This window comes from Mytilus galloprovincialis, chromosome 11 (genome assembly GCF_965363235.1).
Source record: "Mytilus galloprovincialis chromosome 11, xbMytGall1.hap1.1, whole genome shotgun sequence".
In the NCBI taxonomy this organism is placed as follows: Eukaryota; Metazoa; Mollusca; class Bivalvia; order Mytilida; family Mytilidae; genus Mytilus; species Mytilus galloprovincialis.
This window is the reverse complement of record NC_134848.1, coordinates 2,574,071-2,594,401: the sequence shown is the minus strand read 5'-3', so window position 1 is coordinate 2,594,401 and position 20,331 is coordinate 2,574,071. Positions and strand designations below refer to the sequence as shown.

At 33.7% G+C, this 20,331-nt stretch overlaps 2 protein-coding genes and 1 long non-coding RNA gene across 3 annotated transcripts in view; 2 read left to right on the top strand and 1 right to left on the bottom strand.

The window, feature by feature from the left end:
• LOC143051566 (uncharacterized) overlaps positions 1 to 20,331 on the top strand; it is a 425,778-nt gene that overhangs the window by 10,668 nt on the left and 394,779 nt on the right. Inside the window, exon 2 of the long non-coding RNA XR_012970836.1 lies at positions 1,596 to 1,687. This is a non-coding gene — a long non-coding RNA (uncharacterized LOC143051566). The remainder of the gene's footprint in view (positions 1 to 1,595; positions 1,688 to 20,331) is intronic.
• The window catches only part of LOC143051550 (uncharacterized), a 576,970-nt gene that overhangs the window by 250,235 nt on the left and 306,404 nt on the right, over positions 1 to 20,331 (bottom strand). The window lies entirely within an intron of this gene.
• Positions 1 to 20,331, top strand: part of LOC143051961 (uncharacterized) — a 353,125-nt gene that overhangs the window by 186,644 nt on the left and 146,150 nt on the right. The window contains exon 2 of the mRNA XM_076224938.1: positions 18,747 to 18,912. The gene's annotated coding sequence lies outside the window, so the exon portion shown is untranslated. The remainder of the gene's footprint in view (positions 1 to 18,746; positions 18,913 to 20,331) is intronic.

Below are 20,331 nucleotides of genomic sequence, written 5' to 3'. Positions count from 1 at the left end.
AACTGTTGTTTGTTTTTCTAAATAAACAAAAAATAATTTTGGCATATCTAATATTAAATTTATAAAAGAATATATATAAATGTTTTTTAAATCATAAGTATCTGAATAAAAAAAAGTATAATATTTCTGAATAATGAAATATATAGACAATGTTATTTGTAAAAACAAATGAAAATAGCACTAAATACCGAAATTCTTATTACTTTATTTGTAAAGTTTAAAAAAAAATATATAGAAATAATGCATGCAATTTAAAATCCAAAGGCTCTCAAGAGCCGGTATCGCTCACATGACTCTACTTTGGTTTTTGAATTCATATAAAAAAAAAATTAACTACAAAGTAACAACACTTGGCCAGTACCTCATTAGGAAAGGAAAATTTATGCTATGTTTGGTTTCATTCAATTCAGTGGTTCTCTAGAAGAAGAATTTTGTATGTATTTCCCATAATGTCCTATGTTAGTGTTGAAGTGTTGAAGTTGTACACTTAAGAATTATCTATAACAATTAGTAGAAAAAGGCTTATATCTCATCAGATGGATACATAAATACATTTTACAAAACTTGACAGAGTGGACACACCAAAGACAGATCTGAGCGTACTCGTTAAAAAAAATATGCATCTAAATCCAAATTCATCATGTCTATATTATATTCCATGTTTGTTGTTACTTCAATAGTACATACTGAAAATTCAAATTTTTTTGCGAAAATGTGACAGGGTTAAAACAGCAATAATTTAAACTCGTAATTTGAATTTGTTGATATGAAGCAAACAGGATTTTTCTCGATATTGCAAAAATTAAAATCGTATTTTAGTCTAAAATAACAAAATCAATACACACTAATTTCCTGATTTGCTATGTGAAAAATAAAATATGTTAATATTATCATTTTATCATTTTTTCCATCATATATTTTTATTAACCATTTATTTCTATATTCCTCTCAAATCGAATAAATTCTTTGTTTTATGATATAAAGTGATGTAAAAATTCATGAAAACTACATTTAGTCTGTGTTTCTATTTAAAATTAAAATAACTCTATTAAGTTATTTTATTATTTTTAGAAACAAAAATTACTTATATAAGTAACTTAAAAAAATAACTTGTTTAAGTAACGCCCCTGACTGTTGATGAGTAACCTTTAATTAACTTCAAAATACTATAAAAACAAATTAATCGCTACCAAAACAATTCCCAATCGTCCCACATGTAAACTTCCCAATTGTCCCAAAAGCATATTCCCGATTGTCCCACACAATTTCATTACTTTTTTAAATTTCAAAAAGTGGGACAATCGGGAAGACACCATATTGGATAATGCGTAAATCTTTTCTCATTTTCAATATATATCATAATAACTCTTTCTTTTTAATCTTTATGTGCATCTATGTATTTAAATATGGTTGTATCTTTTATCCATATTGTCACTTCATGTGAATTGCTTGTCCCATCACTTCTAAAACGATTTTCTTCAAATTCTTTTTATAATGTGAACATCAATATATTTGTAAAATATATTTTTTTAATTGATAAAATATTAATTATATGTTAATTTTACCAGCTTACATTTTACTATATGTTTTTCAAGGTTGTTGCAGGCCATTGTAATTGACCGTGCTTATATGTAGATTGGTTTTGATTTTGGATTACTTGAAAACTCTTGATTGAATATTTTATATGGTAAGTACCATTTCCTATTCATAATTTTGAAAATATTTTGCATATACAAAGTGTCTTTAGAATCTGACATACAGTGGTTTTTTTTTTATTTTTTTTTTTAAAACTAAGCACTCGGTGTTTAGATCCCAGTATATAACAAATTTTGTATTTTAAATGTGTTTGTCCTTATTAACAGTTATGTATGTTCTATTGTTTGACCTGCTCCTAATAATAGCATTTCTATTTAATATGATATTTAACATTTAACCTGTATTTAATGAATGATGTATGTGTTACACTCGTTAGGAATTATTTTATATGATTAAATAAACAACAATGTAAAATACTTATTAGTAGATCTTTTCGTAAGATCCAAGGATTTTGATTATAAAATAAACGAAAATTTGATCACACTACCTACCACCAGATAATATATATGTCTCTGGTGGTAATAGATATAAGATTATCAATGTATTACAACATACATGTACACATAGAATTCGTACGACAAAACCATGAAATGTATAGTTGACTATTTTTTCTAAAGCACTCACATCCACAATGCTTTTCAACATAAAAATGGTAGCATATGCTATAAATTTATTACTGTGGGATACCATACGGCATATTTTGTTAAAAGTGAACAAAAATGTAAAACATTGCACACAGAGGAACAAGTGATCAGTATGCTGTAATTTCTGATTGACAAAATATTTGTTGAATTTGGAGGTAGACGTTTTCAACAAATTGTCGGCATTCCTATGGGAACGAACTGTGTGCCTTTCCTTGCCGACCTCTTCTTATTTTCTTATGAGTCGGAGTTCCTTCAGACACTTGACACAAAAACAAGAAGATCAAAGAAGCCAGGTCATTTAATTTCACATTCAGATATATTGATAATGTTCTTTCCATTAACAATCCAAACTTGTCTGATTGGGTTCCATTAATATATCCCCCAGAACTAGAAATTAAAGAAACAACAGATACGGCTTACTCTGCTTTATTTTTAGACTTATACCTCGAATTTAACATACACGGTCATCTCAGTACCAGAATCTATGACAAACGAGACGATTTTAATTTTGAAATTATCAATCTCCACCACCTTAGTAGCAATATACCAACTTCACCTATCATAGCTTCGTCACAGATGGAGTTGCATCCTTGTGCTTGACAAAACAAAGATCGTGGTGAAATGCTGCCTGGTCAACTTGATTAATGGGTTTTGAACAAGCCTTCGGGTGCCATCGGGGAGTTGTCGCTTGATAAGTTTAGTCCCTGGCCCGGTGAAGTTGTGTCCGGGTAGATGCATTTCCATGGGTAATCGATTGATTAGTTTGTTCATAAACCCTGTACCGGTTGTAGCAACACACTTAGACTTCTTGGCATCGCACACCTTGCAGTTCCCAAACTTTCTCCGTCGCCCAATGCTGGTCATTGCTTCGCAGGTGTTAACTGTGTCTGTCTTCCTACAACTTTCACGCAGAAAATCATCGCTATTTTATTTTAATAATTGAACGTTCAAGACATTTCCTACAACGCCCCCACGAGGAGTAATCACTACCTCATGCCGCAGCGGTCGATCAGAGGGTTGATCATTGGGGAGTTGGGCTGTGGTAAGACGACGCCACTGAACAACCTTTTCCTGTGCGATGGATGGCTCCGACTACAATCGATTGTACGTCTTCGGAAAATCGCTTCACCAACCTATCTACCAGCTGTTTGAGCAAGCGCTGGAAAAAGCTTCCCTAAAGGAGATATCCAAGACCTCCTACAGTGCAAGGGCAAGTCACCCTACTCGTTGATCGATGTGGTCAACACCTTAACATCACCACGAGACCCGAGTGGTTGCGACACTTTTTTCTTCGAGCAAGGGAGCGATGTACCAAACCCCCGAGAACTTCATCCAAGCCGCAAAAACCTCATGGTGTTCGACGACTTGATGCTGAGAAAGCAGAACACGTATCGCCAGTCAACGTCGATTGTTTCTACCTGTGTCAGAACTACTTCACACTGCCCCGCCAGTTGATCCGAGAGAATGCCAACTTGCCCTGCCTCTTCCAGCAGAACGCTAAGAATCTCGACCACATCCGACCCGATCACTGCAACAATCTCACCAAGGAACGTTCTGTGTAAGCATTGCTGGTCCAAGCCCTATGGATTTGTAACTATCGATTTAACAAGCACCAAGGCAAATGGAAAATATCGATGCAAATTAAATGAGTTCTATGGAAATACTGCTGTGCTCGAGCATCAACAATGAAATCCAGCGGCAGTTACGGCTCAACAAACACAAAACAAAGATCATCATCGACTCTATTAAGTAGACTTCAACGTTGTCAATAGCATCAACACCGTCTTGGGATTCAAGTGGAATATTTCCACGTTCGGTATGATCACAAACGGTTATACAGAAGGGGAGCACATTGTAAATATAATCAGAATAAACAGCATTCTCGTGAATAGTGATATCAACCATGGAAGTTATGTAAATGGTACACAGCAGTCTTCCATCTACAGCTTGTTTTCCAGCAGAGGGTACCGGTCCTGGTGTGAAAATCATTTAAACCCTAAGAACCTAGTATACTTGCCAGTGACCTTGCGAACCAGCAATCGCATGCAAACATATCTCAACGATCAAGACGGTAGGCACATAGATCTCAGAGGTGAACATCTCGTCTACCGTTTTCATCTTCGAGAGGTATAAATAAATGACTTATCACGACCATGGTTTGAATTTAACAAAAGGTCAACATAATAAACTACAACGAGCTGCAAAGAAAGGTTGTCCAGTCTCCTTTCGTTTGTCCAATGCAAACCTGGCTCACCTCTCTAAAGGTTCAAAAGATTACCAAGTTTCTCCAAAAAGGGACGTATGAATCGGGAGCTGAATACCACCCAAATGAAGGAAAACATGCAAAAAGAAGATGGATTCCTACCCATGTTGGCAGGGATGGCAATGAGGGCACTCTTCATGATAGAAAAAAACTATTCTACTAGAAGTTGGAACCTTGAGCGGTTTGGGTGGTGTAGCCGTACAAGGCTTTAGGGTCTGGATTGTACCTGAAACGTGGTGGATGTGTTTGCACAGTGATTACCTATGGGTATGGACTTTACTTGAAGCGTGGTCAGCAATTGCACGACGGAGCCGGTCTGATCTTATATTTATATGCTAACAGCTCCTTCAAAAACATTCCCCTCCTCGGTATGCTCCTATGAAATAAATGGACGATTTAGATTTTAGGTATCGGCAGACTATAGTCAAATGTGTGTAGAATCAACTCGATGCAGAAATTTGAAGATATCAAACTACCTTGAACGCCTATAAACGTCTGGACAAAGTAGTATCTGTAGCACTGGGTGCTTGTTCTGTGGGTAGTTTGGTGTTAATCAGCTTTACCCTGGGTTCAGCTTTGACCGGAATAAGTGTTATAGCCACCTTCCTCTGGGATTTCTAGCTTGCTTGAATGCTACCACCGTAATGAATCTCACACAAATTTGAAGGCATGTAACCAAAAGGAAAAAGAAACACCACGATACCTTGCGATTGGTCCAGTCCAAAAAGTCCTTGTTTGAGCAATGTGTCAGCTTTAGCTGATGATGAACAAATCGATGATGCCGAGTTTTGGGAAGTCAACACCTGCCTCAAAAACTACTACGACCATAAAGATCAGCTGCAGCAACACATGTCCAATTTAAGCGAAGATCTGTCAAAATATTCCTCTTAGGTTTTTCCAACCATCCCCAATTTAATGGTTTTAGACCCGATGCTCAGGCCTAAACAACATGTCCTTTCACTTACAATCTTACCTTCCTTATAAAAATATAAAAGTCGTTGTTATCATACCCAGTGCGCCTGGATTTTTCATCCCATAGCTCTCGATTTGCGCAGCTCCATCGGTCTCTCTCTTTGACCAGACGGTGGTCAGCTGTTTATTTAGTCTTTCACATCCCAAGTGCGGACATTTTTTCCTTTCCAGCACAAGGTTATGTTTTTTTGCGAACCCACACTTCGTGTCAACATCTTTAATGTCTTTAATTATTTGAGTCCATCGTTACTCCTCTAACATGTGTTGCCAAACAAATTGACTATATACCTTGTGTTCCTCTCGTAATAAGCTTTCGAATGAGGAAGAATGAATATCTATAATTAGGGGCTACATTGTTAAGGGTCGCAGCATTCCATTCCATTATTGCAAATATTCATTTCATTATTCAAAATTGGCTATTTCTTCATTTTCACGCGTATTTTGGCATTTAGGTCCCCCGTTATCCCTCTAGTGGTCATTGCGCTACATATCGTTTATACTCAGTTTTTTCTCATATCAATAAGTCTTAATTTGGTGAATATTTTTTCCTTAATTGGGGGCTGACGAGTTGCAGCAGTCCATTCCATTATTTAAAATCAGCTATTTCTCAATGTTCACGCGTATTTCGATATTTAAGTCGTTCGTTACTCCTCTAATATGCGTTGCGGAACATGTTGACTATATACCTTTTGTTCCTCTCTTGATAAGCTTTCAAATGAGGTATAAGGTATATCTATAATTAGGGGCTAATGGGTCTCAGCAGTCCATTTCATTATTCAAAATATCTTTTTCAATATTCAAAATTGGCTATTTCTTAATTTTCACGCGTATTTTGGCAGTTAGGTCCTCCGTAACCTCTGTTATGGTCATTGCGGCACAATCGACTTATTTCATCTTTAATTTATTAAATGATGAAGAATAGCAATATGTCGGATTTTGAATGATTTTATAATGATAGAAAATGATACAATTAAATTTAATTAATATTATACGTATGAGCCACTTCATGCGAAAAGGTAACAAACATGCAGTGTTATTGGTAAATTTGACAGGACACGTTGTTGAAGTTCGTTAAAATATTTTTGAAACACTATCTTATCCGTCAATAATTGTATTAACATGATTAATATAACATTCATAAAATGGTCAATTATGTCCTAAACGTGTGTGTTAAAACGGCAAAAGACGTTTTTGCAAATAGGCAAGTGCAAAAATCATGTGTTACCCGGAATAATGCTATACTGAGCCGAAATGAAAAATAAAAATGATAAGGGCTATTCCATGCGAAAGGTATAAAAAGTGGTTTGATAAACTTTACAGGACGTGTTGTTTAACTTTGTTAAACTGTTTTTGATTTTCTCCGTACAAAAAAGATATTAATGTAAACATTCATAAGATGGTCAATTTTGTCCCGAACTTGTTAGTTTAAGTTACTTCTGTACTAAAACTGATTGGGAAAAGAGGATAGTTTAAATATAGAAGTGTACACCACAATCCTCTATTCCCGGTGTCCTAAAACAGATACCAACACGTACGGGACAAGTTTGATATGAACGGTCTGCCTTAGTGGACGGCAATACAAGCAACACTTTCAAAAAAGAAATGAAGTGCTTTACATTATCCTAGATAAACGTTAGCGTTTGTACTTATGCTTTTGACTGCTTAGCGATATTGGCACAGTTTTCATAAGTATTCAACATTTTTTTTGTTTTCATTATTTAATACTTGCACTATGGTCTCATATTCATTGTTATTAGTTGTATTATACAAAGTCCGACCTAATAAAGAATCTGCTTTGTGCTGAAGATTACGAAGAAAAGCGAATGCAAGGAATAATGTAAAATTGTATAGTAAGAACTATACAATTAATTATAAGATGAATGGGTTATAATCGTATATCCGTATTAAGACTGACACGCGATAAAGTTGATTTTGAAAAATTTCACACTTACTAAGGAACAGACCATTCATATTTTAAAAGGGAAAGGGGTCAAGAGTTGTTTTTTTCTCGAGATAAAGAATTGGTTTTTTTCGACTTATAATAATTATATGCAATAATTTAATGGAACGATCATTTTATCTTGAAAATCCTTATTGTATTTTTTGAAGGAAAACAAACCATAAATAAACAACAGTGAACTATCATATTCCTTATTTGGTACTACCAAATTATATATACAGACAGAAAGGTTCAAATTGTTAACCAATTATCGGGTCGGAGATAACATACTGGAAAAAGGAACACAGTATTAAACAAAATAGTTCATGATGTGCATAGCTTTTAATATGAAAATGAATCAAAATTAAATGAAAGCTATATGACTATTTAACATTATTGAAAATTAATTTGAGTATGAATATAAATTTTAAGAATTAAAAAAGGATGGTATATTTGGAAAGATTGTCAGTTTAGAAGTGCAATTCTTTACTTTCAAACTACCCAGCAATCCAAATATGTTGAATGTTTTTGCACGTTAGCCACTAGTCTAGGGCATTGAACTAGTGGATGACGTGCAGACATTTGTCATCAAGATAAGTTATATCTTTTAGTTACACGGCAGTCATGACAAGTTTCATATTGTTGTAATATTGTGTTATGGTATATATATAGTTACATATTTTTGTGACCGCGTAAATTTACAGGTTTTTTTTACAGAGTAGCTACATAATTATGTTTGTGACATGTTGCATTTATATATTTCTGTGATAGGGCTGAGTTCTGTGACAGCATGAAGTTACATATTTCTGTGATAGTGTAAAGTTTCATATTTCTGTAACAGCGTAAAGTTTCATATTTCTGTGACAGCGTAAAGCTACATATTTCTGTGACAGCGTAAAGGTACATATTTCTGAGACAGCAGAAAGTTACATATTTTTGTGACAGTGTAAAGTTTCATATTTCTGTAACAGCGTAAAGTTTCATATTTCTGTGACAGCGTAAAGCTACATATTTCTGTGACAGCGTAAAGGTACATATTTCTGAGACAGCAGAAAGTTACATATTTTTGTGACAGCGCAAAGTTACTTATTTCTGTGACAGGGTAAAGTTACATATTTCTGTGACAGGGTAAAGTTACATATTTCTGTGACAGTGTAAAGTTTTATATTTCTGTAACAGCGTAAAGTTACATATTTCTGTGACAGCGTTAAGATACATATTTCTGTGACAGGGTAAAGTAACATATATCTGTGACAGGGTAAAGTTACATATTTCTGTGACAGGGTAAAGTTACATATTTCTGTGACAGGATAAAGTTACATATATCTGTGACAGGGTAAAGCTACATATTTCTGTGATATTGTAAAGTTACATATATCTGTAACAGCGTAAAGTTTCATATTTCTGTGACAGCGTTAAGATACATATTTCTGTGACAGCGTAAAGTTACATATTTCTGTGACAGCGTAAAGTTACATATTTGTTGTGACAGGGTAAAGTTACATATTTTTTGTGACAGGGTAAAGTTTCATATTTCTGTGACAGCGTTAAGATACATATTTCTGTGACAGGGTAAAGTTACATATTTCTGTGACAGGGTAAAGTTACATATTTCTGTGACAGTGTAAAGTTACATATTTCTGTGACAGGGTAAGTTTTTTGTAACATTGTTTTTCACTGTGTTAGACACCTTAGAATTTACTTGCCCGTGCTGAGACCTGGTCAAGAAACTGTGAAGTTTTTGATTGTTTATCTGTGTCATTATATGACATATATGAGGGTGTTGATTGGAGTCCCGGTTCATTTCTTTATTCTTTATCTTTAAAAGTAATGACTATTCTGTAATTACTTGTGGATTCTGTACATTTTTCCTTTCTGTAATCAGTATATTTTTACCCAATTCTTTAAATTTTGCAGTTATTCATTATACATTGTATTTTAGCACCTATTAGTATATTATTTTCTATTTTTATTTTTGTTTTGCCCATTTTACTCTATTCTTTATTTTTCCTCCCATTATTCTCTATTCTGTATACCCCATCCACACCCTCTTATATACTGTCTGTCTAAAGGTTGGACGATCTGTTTAAAGGTTGGGTGCACGCGAGGGTGGATGATCTAGTTACAAGAAAATAACTGAAAATTGTCGACTGTTAATGAAGCTTTTACAAGGAGATAAATTCTTAGCAAACAGAGGATTTGACAATCAGTGTTTGACATTGCTCGGAGTTGTCTTTGAAAATGTTTAGAATCGCAACTTAAATGGGCCAAATCAGTGTTTCAAACTGATAAGATCTTTCAATCTAATCCGAGTTTTCGTGGTCCTACTTGTCCCAATCCCGTCATTGAGTGTCTCGTTTTGACAAAAACGTCCTGCTTTTCTCGTAATTTAGATTGCTATCGTCAAACTGCAAACAATTATTTTTAACCAACAAGATGTCATTTCAATGACTTAAAAGGGTAAGTTTTAAACATTTTTGTTATATCTGACTCACGTGAAGAAATGACATAGGCCGTACTCATTTTATCTCATTTTAGAAATATTATTTACATTTTGAACACAGTAACCTGGTAACAGGTCGATGGACACATTTCCGGGTTTCCATATCTCTTCTTCTTTGCATTTGGACGAAACTTTCTTAATGAAGACTGAGAAGAAATTTTCAATTGAACGTTTAACTGAGTATGTTTATTTTCTTCAAGGTTAAAGTATTTATGAAACCAAATTTGAAAGTTAAAAGACAGTAAACATGGTAAAACTTAGTGCGTTTTTTATAAAAAGCTTGTCGTGAACCTTTCATTTAGACTTTTATAAATGCATTTAGAATCAAAATTGTGCATACAAATAAACAGGTCAGGAATAACCATTAATTGGTGGATTATAACTCAATTCAGGTATAATCTACCATTTGACATATAATCATATGAGTGACCACTTAGTGATGACATGTAATTGATTCTGACTCTTCGTGCTGCAATTTGTTAGAGAAACCTAAAAACTAATGTAACCCTCCTTTTCCTACTGATAGATTCTGAGTTTTCATCTATTAAATCTTATTTTTGCTCTGTAGTCTCTTCCTGTCCATCTCGACTAACAAATTTTAAAGTTAGAACTGATGCAGACTTTAGGAAACCAATTGTGAATATCCGTCAATTGGTGGATATAATCCACATTTTTTAAAACATAGCAGAGGAAGTCAGAAGCAATTACATGTCACTAATGCAGCCTTCACGATTAACTTTTAGAGTCCACAAGCCAGAAGCTCAATTTAAAGTTTTTTTTTAGTTGAATTCTGTTGGCTTGTAGAGAAGAATTTAACAAGTCTGAAAGCAATTTCAATTACTAGCCAATGCCGTAGGACTTGTGGTTAAGCGTGAAGACTGCTAATGAGTACTCATCAAAGCTTAAGATGGTATATATATATGAAAAAAAGATGCTCGAATATCTCTTTAAAATTTTTTTATGATAAAAACTGCATTATACATGTACCTCAATTGGTCTATCGAACTATATGTCAAATGGTGGATTATACCTCAAGTCAATTGAGGTATAATCCATCAATTGATGGTTTTTCCTGACCTTATAAAATCCATGGAAAATTTAAAAGCAGTTATGCACTGATTATTTATATTTATTTATTCAAGATAAAAGGCATGAATTTGCCAGACACAATAAATTAAAATGACATATAGACATATATACATGTAGCACTAGACATAAGTTTGGTTCCTTTTCCGCAGGTACGAGACCATATTAAAAAATATAAATGTATGAACACGATGAACATGATCAGAAGTCCTTCCTCTCATAAATTTGTAATCAAATATCCAAGGAAGGTTGCAATACAATATTACATGATTAAATGATTTGATTAAGTATACGAAAACCAAGAATACTTACGGAAAAATGGACGGACAGACAGATGGATAGAGAGATAAATAACTATCTACCACTACTTCGGAGTTCATGTAGATTGGAGCTATAAAACAATGTAGTATTCTTATCACATGCTTATATTATTTGAGTGCATATTTACAAAAAAGACAAAGCGTAAGTTTGCATATTATATACATGATATATCCAATTACAGCTTCGCATCAAGGGGTTTGATCATACAAATTAAGTCAATGCATAATTTGCATGCGATGTACAATGTAGTACAGGTACATATTCCGTTCACATGCAAGTTGTTCACCTATAATATTTGGCCCGAGAACACTGTTATTTCGTAGTGCATTTCTTTTAGACAATAAATTCAAATTAAAAAAATTGCATCTGTTCAATCTCAAAAAGATTTTTACAGTGTAGTGTACTACTATTGGGACAAATAATATGAAAATTATAGAAACTTCTACCAGCTCTAACTCAAAATATTGACAATTTTGTGTTAAGGGCATCCGATACAGTTTCAAGGAAGTTAACTCTTGGCGCGACTTTACGCATTTGAATTCCCGAAAAATGTCACTTTTTGCGGGACGTAATGCGTGTAAATTTCCGTAATAAGAAACGGTTTGTGGATTTTTTGATGCTCAAATTTCTGTTTCTCCTGCATGCTAACTTCTACACCATTAATCTTAGTAATCTTTTAGAAAAATCTTCTCCTCTGAAACTACTCGGCCAAATTTAACCAAACTTGGCCACAATCATCATTGGGGTATCTAGTTTAAAAAATGTGTCCGGTGACCCGGCCAACCAACCAAGATGGCCACCATGGCTAAAAATAGAACGTAGGGGTAAAATGCAGTTTTTGGCTTATAACTCAAAAACCAAAGCATTTAGAGCAAATCTGACATGGGGTAATATTGTTCATCAGGTCAACATCTATCTGTCCTGAAATTTTCAGATGAATCAGACATTTTGTTGTTGGGTTGCTGCCCCTGAAATGGTAATTTTAAGGAAATTTTGCTGTTTTTGCATGTTTTGGTTATTATCTTGAATATTATTATAGATAGAGATAAACTGTAAACAGCAATAATGTTCAGCAAAGTAAGATCTACAAATAAGTCAACATGACCAAAATGGTTAGTTGACAACTTTAGGAGTTATTGCCCTTTATAGTCAATTTTAACCATTTTCGTAAATGTTAGTAATCTTTTAGAAAAATCTTCTCCTCTGAAACTACTGGGCTAAATTTAACCAAAAATGTGTCCGGTAACTCGACCAACAAACCAAGATGGCCGCCATGGCTAAAAATAGAACATGAGGGTAAAATGCAGTTTTTGGCTTATAACTCAAAAACAAAAGCATTAAGAGCAAATCTGACAGGAAGTAAAATTGTTGATCAGGTCACGATCTATCTGCCCTGGAATTTTTAGATGAATCGGATAATCGGTTGTTAGGTTGCTGCCCCTGAATTGGTAATTTTGAGGAAATTTTGCTGTTTTTTTTGTTATTATCTTGAATATTATTATATAGTGTTGGATAACCGATTATCTATTACAATCGTTTGACAGCAACCAACCGACTATCGGTTATAATCGCATCAGAATACTTTGCCCTTCGTTGGAAACAAAACCAATGTTTATACCTAGTATTTCATATATATCCGGCCGTAAGCGCATGATCACATGTTTCACGTATGACCGGATATGATAAGAACTTAACGTCAAAAACAATTTTAATAAAAATAGGAAATATCTGGACTTCTGTTTCTTGTGAAATTTAACGCATAACGATAACTTAATTATTACTAAGAACAAAACTAGAATGTAAATCATCTCTGATTTACCTGTTTGAACATCTCGCGAGAGTTCATATTTGCATATTGTTGTAAAGAATTCTTTTACAACAAAGCAGATTACACCATCTAAAATTTGCGTTACGAAATCGGAAACCAAAGTAACGCTAGTGTTCTTACACCTGCTACAGAAATACTTATAGTTCTCGGCATTTTATTCTGACTATTCTTTTTGGTCGCTGTTTATTATTTGAAAGCAAAAGTTACGATTTTGCAGGCGGCGATTATCTTTAAATTTACCAGCGTTACACACTTCGGAAGCGAAAATAACGCTAAGAAACGACACAGAAAAGCGGCTGGATAAACTGAAACATTTGTTTATTTCAAATTCACTCTAGGCATCTAGGGGAGAGTAGAAAGCACCTTTATTTTAATAGAAATAATAGCAAAATACAATATTTTATCACTTTTCAATCGTTATCGGAAACGGTCCCAACACCAAATTATGGTCCATATAGATCATGCCTTCCTGTACAAGCCCCGTGTTATTTTAAAAATATGTATTACGGGAAGGATTGTGCCTGATGTACATATGATGAAATCATAATCTTTCAGTCAGTTTAATTGAAGTCTGGAGCTGGCATGTCAGTTAACTGCTAGTAGTCCGTTGTTATATATATTATTGTCATTTTGTTTATTTTCTTTGGTTACATCTTCTGACATCAGACTCGGACTTCTCTAGGACTGAATTTTAATGTGCGTATTGTTATGCGTTTACTTTTCTACATTAGCTAGAGGTATAGGGGAGGGTTGAGATCTCACAAACATGTTTAACCCCGCTGCATTTTTGCGCCTGTCCTAAGTCAGGAGCCTCTGGCCTTTGTTAGTCTTGTATTATTTTAATTTTAGTTTCTTGTGTACAATTTGGAAATTAGTATGGCGTTCATTATCACTGAACTAGTATATATTTGTTTAGGGGCCAGCTCAAGGACGCCTCCGGGTGCGGGAATTTCTCTCTACATTGAAGACCTGTTGGTGACCTTCTGCTGTTGTTTTTTTATATGGTCGGGTTGTTGTCTCTTTGGCACATTCCCCATTTCCATTCTCAATTTTATTATTGTTTTTTTTTCATCATGTTCATAAGATGACGGGCGTATCATGCTGTTTAGTTTGTTCTTTAAGTTTTTACAAATATATTAGAGAAATTACGGAATGACAGCAAATAGAATGCAATTTCCAATATAATTAATATTTCCAAATGGCATATCTCTTTTAACATGCACTGATTTAACGAACGTGTCAATACGTTATCAGTTTTAAAGAAATTTGGCAAGAATTTTACAAAATGTACACTTAAAAAATCTAATTAACCATAAGGACAGCCATAAGGACAGAAAGGACAAACAAAGGAATGAACGTGCGGTATTTTATGTATCCCGCAATGCGTCGCTCTTTGAGGAAAAGAAAAAAATATATATATAGTTATTTACCAATGAAATTACGCATAGGCTATATGTCAAGTCCTCTCGCTTTAATTTCAATCGTTTTTGCCAATGAAAAATTTCAAGAGTATGGTATAGATTCTCTCTCTCTGGACAAAAGCATCCATTAGCATATTGAAGATTCTCCTTTATAAGATTTGGTTTTTATACGACCGCAAAAGTTGAAAAAATTTTCGTCGTATATTGCTATCACGTTGGCGTCGTCGTCTGCGTCGTCGTCGTCGTCGTCCGAATACTTTTAGTTTTCGCACTCTAACTTTAGTAAAAGTGAATAGAAATCTATGAAATTTTAACACAAGGTTTATGACCACAAAAGGAAGGTTGGGAATGATTTTGGGAGTTTTGGTCCCAACATTTTAGGAATTAGGGGCCAAAAAGGGCCCAAATAAGCATTTTCTTGGTTTTCGCACTATAACTTTAGTTTAAGTTAATAGAAATCTATGAAATTTTGACACAAGGTTTATGACCACAAAAGAAAGGTTGGGATTGATTTTGGGAGTTTTGGTTTCAACAGTTTAGGAATTAGTGGCCAAAAAAGGGCCCAAATAAGCATTATTCTTGGTTTTCGCACATTAACTTTAGTTTAAGTAAATAGAAATCAATGAAATTTAAACACAATGTTAATGACCACAAAAGGAAGGTTGGTATTGATTTCGGGAGTTTAGGTCCCAACAGTTTAGGAATAAGGGGTCAAAAAGGGACCCAAATAAGCATTTTTCTTGGTTTTCGCACCATAACTTTAGTATAAGTGAATAGAAATCTATGAAATTTAAACACAAGGTTTATGACCATAAAAGGAAATTGTATTGATTTTGGGAGTTTTGGTCCCAACAGTTTAAGAATAAAGGGCCCAAAGGGTCCAAAATTAAACTTTGTTTGATTTCATCAAAAATTGAATAATTGGGGTTCTTTGATATGCCGAATCTAACTGTGTATGTAGATTCTTAATTTTTGGTCCCGTTTTCAAATTGGTCTACATTAAGGTCCAAAGGGTCCAAAATTAAACTTTGTTTGATTTTAACAAAAATTGAAACCTTGTGGTTCTTTGATATGCTGAATCTAAAAATGTACTTAGATTTTTTATTATTGGTCCAGTTTTCAAGTTGGTCCAAATCGGGGTCCAAAATTAAACTTTGTTTGATTTCATAAAAAATTGAATAATTGGGGTTCTTTGATATGCCAAATCTAACTGTGTATATGTAGATTCTTAATTTTTGGTCTCGTTTTAAAATTGGTCTACATTAAAGTCGAAAGGGTCCAAATTAAACTAAGTTTGATTTTAACAAAAATTAAATTCTTGGGCCTCTTTGATATGCTGAATCTAAACATGTACTTAGATTTTTGATTATGGGCCCAGTTTTCAAATTGGTCCAAATCAGGATCCAAAATTATTATATTAAGTATTGTGCAATAGCAAGAAATTTTCAATTGCACAGTATTCAGCAATAGCAAGAAATCTTCAATTGCACAGTATTGTGCAATAGCAAGAAATCTTCAATTGCACAGTATTGTGCAATAGCAAATATTTTCAATTGCACAGTATTGCACAATAGCAAGAAATATCTAATTGCACAATATTGTGCAATAGCAAGAAATTCCAATTGGATTTCAATTGGAGTTATCTTTCTTTGTCCATAATAGTAGTTGAATCAACTTAAATCCTTGTTTTATACAATATACAATGTATATTCACCTTTACTACCAACTGATAGATTAAAACAATCTTTACCATTCAGTGATAACAAGCACTTTTTTTACATTTTAATATTTTATGATGTATTTAAATGACTAGTTATTGTTGCAAACTTCATTAGAAATTTGAATTGAGATCAGTTTTGAAATAAGGGAAAGGGGGATGGGGAAAAAAATTGGGGGGTCAATTTTTTTCATTTCAGATTTCATAAATAAAAAGAAGATTTCTTCAATCATTTTTTTTGAGAGGATTAATATTCAACAGCATAGTGAATTGCTCAAAGGCAAAAAAAAAAATTTAAGTTCATTAGACCACATTCATTCTGTGTCAGAAACCTATGCTGTGTCAACTATTTAATCACAATCCAAATTTAGAGCTGAATCCAGCTTGAATGTTGTGTCCATACTTGCCCCAACTGTTCAGGGTTCAACCTCTGCGGTCGTATAAAGCTGCGCCCTGCGGAGCATCTGGTTGTTTTCTGACAAAATAAAAAAGAAGATGTGGTATAATTGCCAATGAGACAACTCTCCACAAAAGACAAACATGACACAGAAATTAACAACTATAGGTCACCGTACGGTCTTCAACAATGAGCAAAGCCCATACCGCATTGTCAACTATAAAACCTGTGTGAACATTGAAACTGTTAAGGAGCCTTCCAATTTTATTCAATTGTAATCATTGACCTGAATAAAAGTTTAATTTTATGAATAAATGTGAAATTCTAAATTGTGATTTAACATGAATAGAGGGATTTAAAGGAGTATTATAATGAAAAATCAGCCCACCAAACAAAACAAAACAAAACCAGTCAGAGCTCAGACATAAATAAGTCTGAATGCTTTTGACTCATAGAGGTCTAAATTTGCAAGTTTTAGGATTTGTCTCCCCTTAATGCAAGACAAAATACGACTTGAATAAGTCAAATATTGTTAAGCAAGAACTAATTGACCAGAATCAAAAAGTTGCAAATATCGACTCCTACAAGTCGATAAATGATCAAAATTGGTAAACTTCAAGACCCATGCATATTTATAAGGAGGTCATGCATCTAAATCAAATAATGACAACATTGAAAGACAATGCTTTGTCTTCTAAAGAAAAATATGAATGAGAGTCTAAAATTAAAAAAATCAGAGATAATGTTAAATAACCTTACAATGCAACCACCTGGAACCACACTTAATGAGGTAAAACATCTGTGTTTAGTAAGGACGTTCAATTAGACAATTAAATATAGATAGCTCAAGTCCTTGTGAACACTCAGGACTAGAGTTATGCCCCTTTACAAATGGTAAAGCCTTTAAGGTGCTGAATTTTTCGTTTCCGTTCTCAGACTTGAGTTAACCTCAACCAAATTTTGATAGTCATGTGATAGTGACCTTTACCGTTCTTCAGTTATGTCCCTTTGTAACTTTATATGATATGCAAGCGGGGGCAACTTCTGTGTCCCATGGAAGCATTCCCAATTTATTTGTATATGTATAAGATGTACATGTCCAACTGGCAGCTGTCACCCGACGTTGACCTCATTTTCATGGTTCAGTCAGTCAAGGATATAACTCTATAGAGTTATTACAGAAAGATAACATACATTTGTTATTGTGGACTAAAAAATCAGAGAACTGTGATAACATATGTATGGTACATGTTTCAAAGGAACAATATACATCATTAGTTTTGTTTAAATGTATACAAGTTCTATTGATATTACTATTGTCTTTATGTATACTCAACTATAGAAAGATATAACAGTTCATAGTTTCCAATCATGCATAGTACACCTATGTTATTACAGAAAAAGTACATGTATGTCTTTAATAACTAAAGGGTGTTATTACAGCTTCTCTTTATCACTCCAAAGCATTTGCTCAGACATATACATGCTTAATTACAATGTATTTTAATTTATTGTAAGAAATAATGATCAGAGCATGTAATGAGGTTCTGCGCAAGCTTCCCAGTAATTCCCAAGTTTCTCATGATCATATATAGTAAGTTACATGCCTTTAATAACTTAGCCTTGTTCATGTTGTTATAACAGCTAAGTTTATCCCTTAAAAGCCTCGTCTCATTGATTTACCATGGTTAATGAAAAATGTATTAATTTAATTCAAAAACTAGTTATCATGGCTATGCATTTAGTTTCTGCGCACAGTTTCAAGAGTTCCCTAGCTAGAGCCCACTAAAAATTAAAATATTTATGATTTATTTTACAAATAACAAACATATTTGCCTTTACTTTGCTGAACTAGTAATCATTATTGTTTAGCCTTTAGGGGACAGATCAAGTGTGCCTCTGTGTGCGGAATTTTCTCTCTGTGTTGATGATCCATTGTTGGCCTTTGGCTGTTTTCTGCTCTCTGGTTGGGTTGTTGTCTCTTTGACACATTCCTTGTTTCCATTCTCTATTCTGTTTAATCTGTTTACATGTTTTAAATTTTAAAACTTTTTTTCAGATTCTGATTGACTGGTGGCAGAAGGGGTATGAATATAAAGTGGCATTAAGGCCTTGCAGACAGACTTAACAATAACATGCTGAAGTTGCAATAACAGTTTGACGAAGACTCACATGTAATCCCATATTGACGGTTGTAGAACTCGTACCAACAGATTTCACTTTGGGTATTTAATTGTATTGTAATTAGTAAGGGACTTAACTTTAACACATTTCTTTCAAAATCACCCTTAACTATTTTTGTTAACAAGTTATAGTGAAATCAAGGATCTTTTAACAGATTTTTTTTGGACTTTTACAATGTAATTTGTAATCAAAATTTTGAAGCGTGTATGGAAATTATACGGAAAATAATAATGTCACACTAACTGTCTCATTAAATATATTATTCAACGTACAATCAGTGCAATAAGGAAAGATACGAGATGAACATTATGTACATATACCGATATATTATGTGTAAATAAAGGCAACAATAGTATACCGCTGTTCAAACTCATAAATCCATGGACAAAAAACAAAATCGGGGTAACAAACTAAAACTGAAGGAACGCATTAAATATAAGAGGAGAACAACGAGACAACACTACAATGTAACACACACAGCAACGGACCAAGCATCAGACAAAATCCCACGTGAATAACAAATATAACATCAAAACCAAATACATGAATTTGGGATAGACAAGGACCGTGACACATCTTATCGCAATGTGAATTTATACTAAAAAATAAGAGAAAACAAACAACAATGCATGGCCATATTCCTGACTTGGTACAGGACATTTTTAAAGGAAAAAATGGTGGGTTGAACCTGGCTTTGTGGCATGCCAAACCTCCCTCTTTTATAGCCATGTGAAATATAAAATTAAAATGAAATTCAACACCACAGGACTACAATATAAATAAATTGGAGAACACAATTGACAATGAAACACACGAACAACAGTCAACAAAAGGTAGAGGCAGGGGTGTCCTGCTTTCCATTGCATAAGTCACCCTATATTTTTAGATTTTAATCCTGTACAGTGAATCTTAAAATACATATTTGATAAGGCCCAGCTATTTTTACTTTTTAATTGTGTATGGTGAATCTACAAAGTTATTTTATAAGTCCCCAAATATTTTTAGATTTTATCTGTGTACAGTGAATCTAAAATATTTTTAGTTATTTGTGAAAAACTTTTAGTGACGTACGATTTATTAGTTTTAATTAACTCCCCACTTAGATAATATTTGTTGAGGAGGTGTTCCATAATTGAAAGGCATCATTATATATGGCAGATTTTACAGCATTGTGTTCTGTCTCCTACTTTCATGTTGCTAACATGACGGAGACAAAAATGAGTAACGTTAGCGACATTTGGACATGTCACATTAGCAACAACATCTTTAAAAGTTAAAATGTATGCACACAGTGATGTTTAATATTATATGCCTGGAGTAATAAAATTGAACAGTCTGGTTTAGAATTTCTAAATATACAGAATGTCATTTGCAGGTGTACTTCATATCAAATGAATACACAAGAAACCAATTGGTAATAGTAACATTAGCAACATCTGCTATCATGACATTACGTTTTG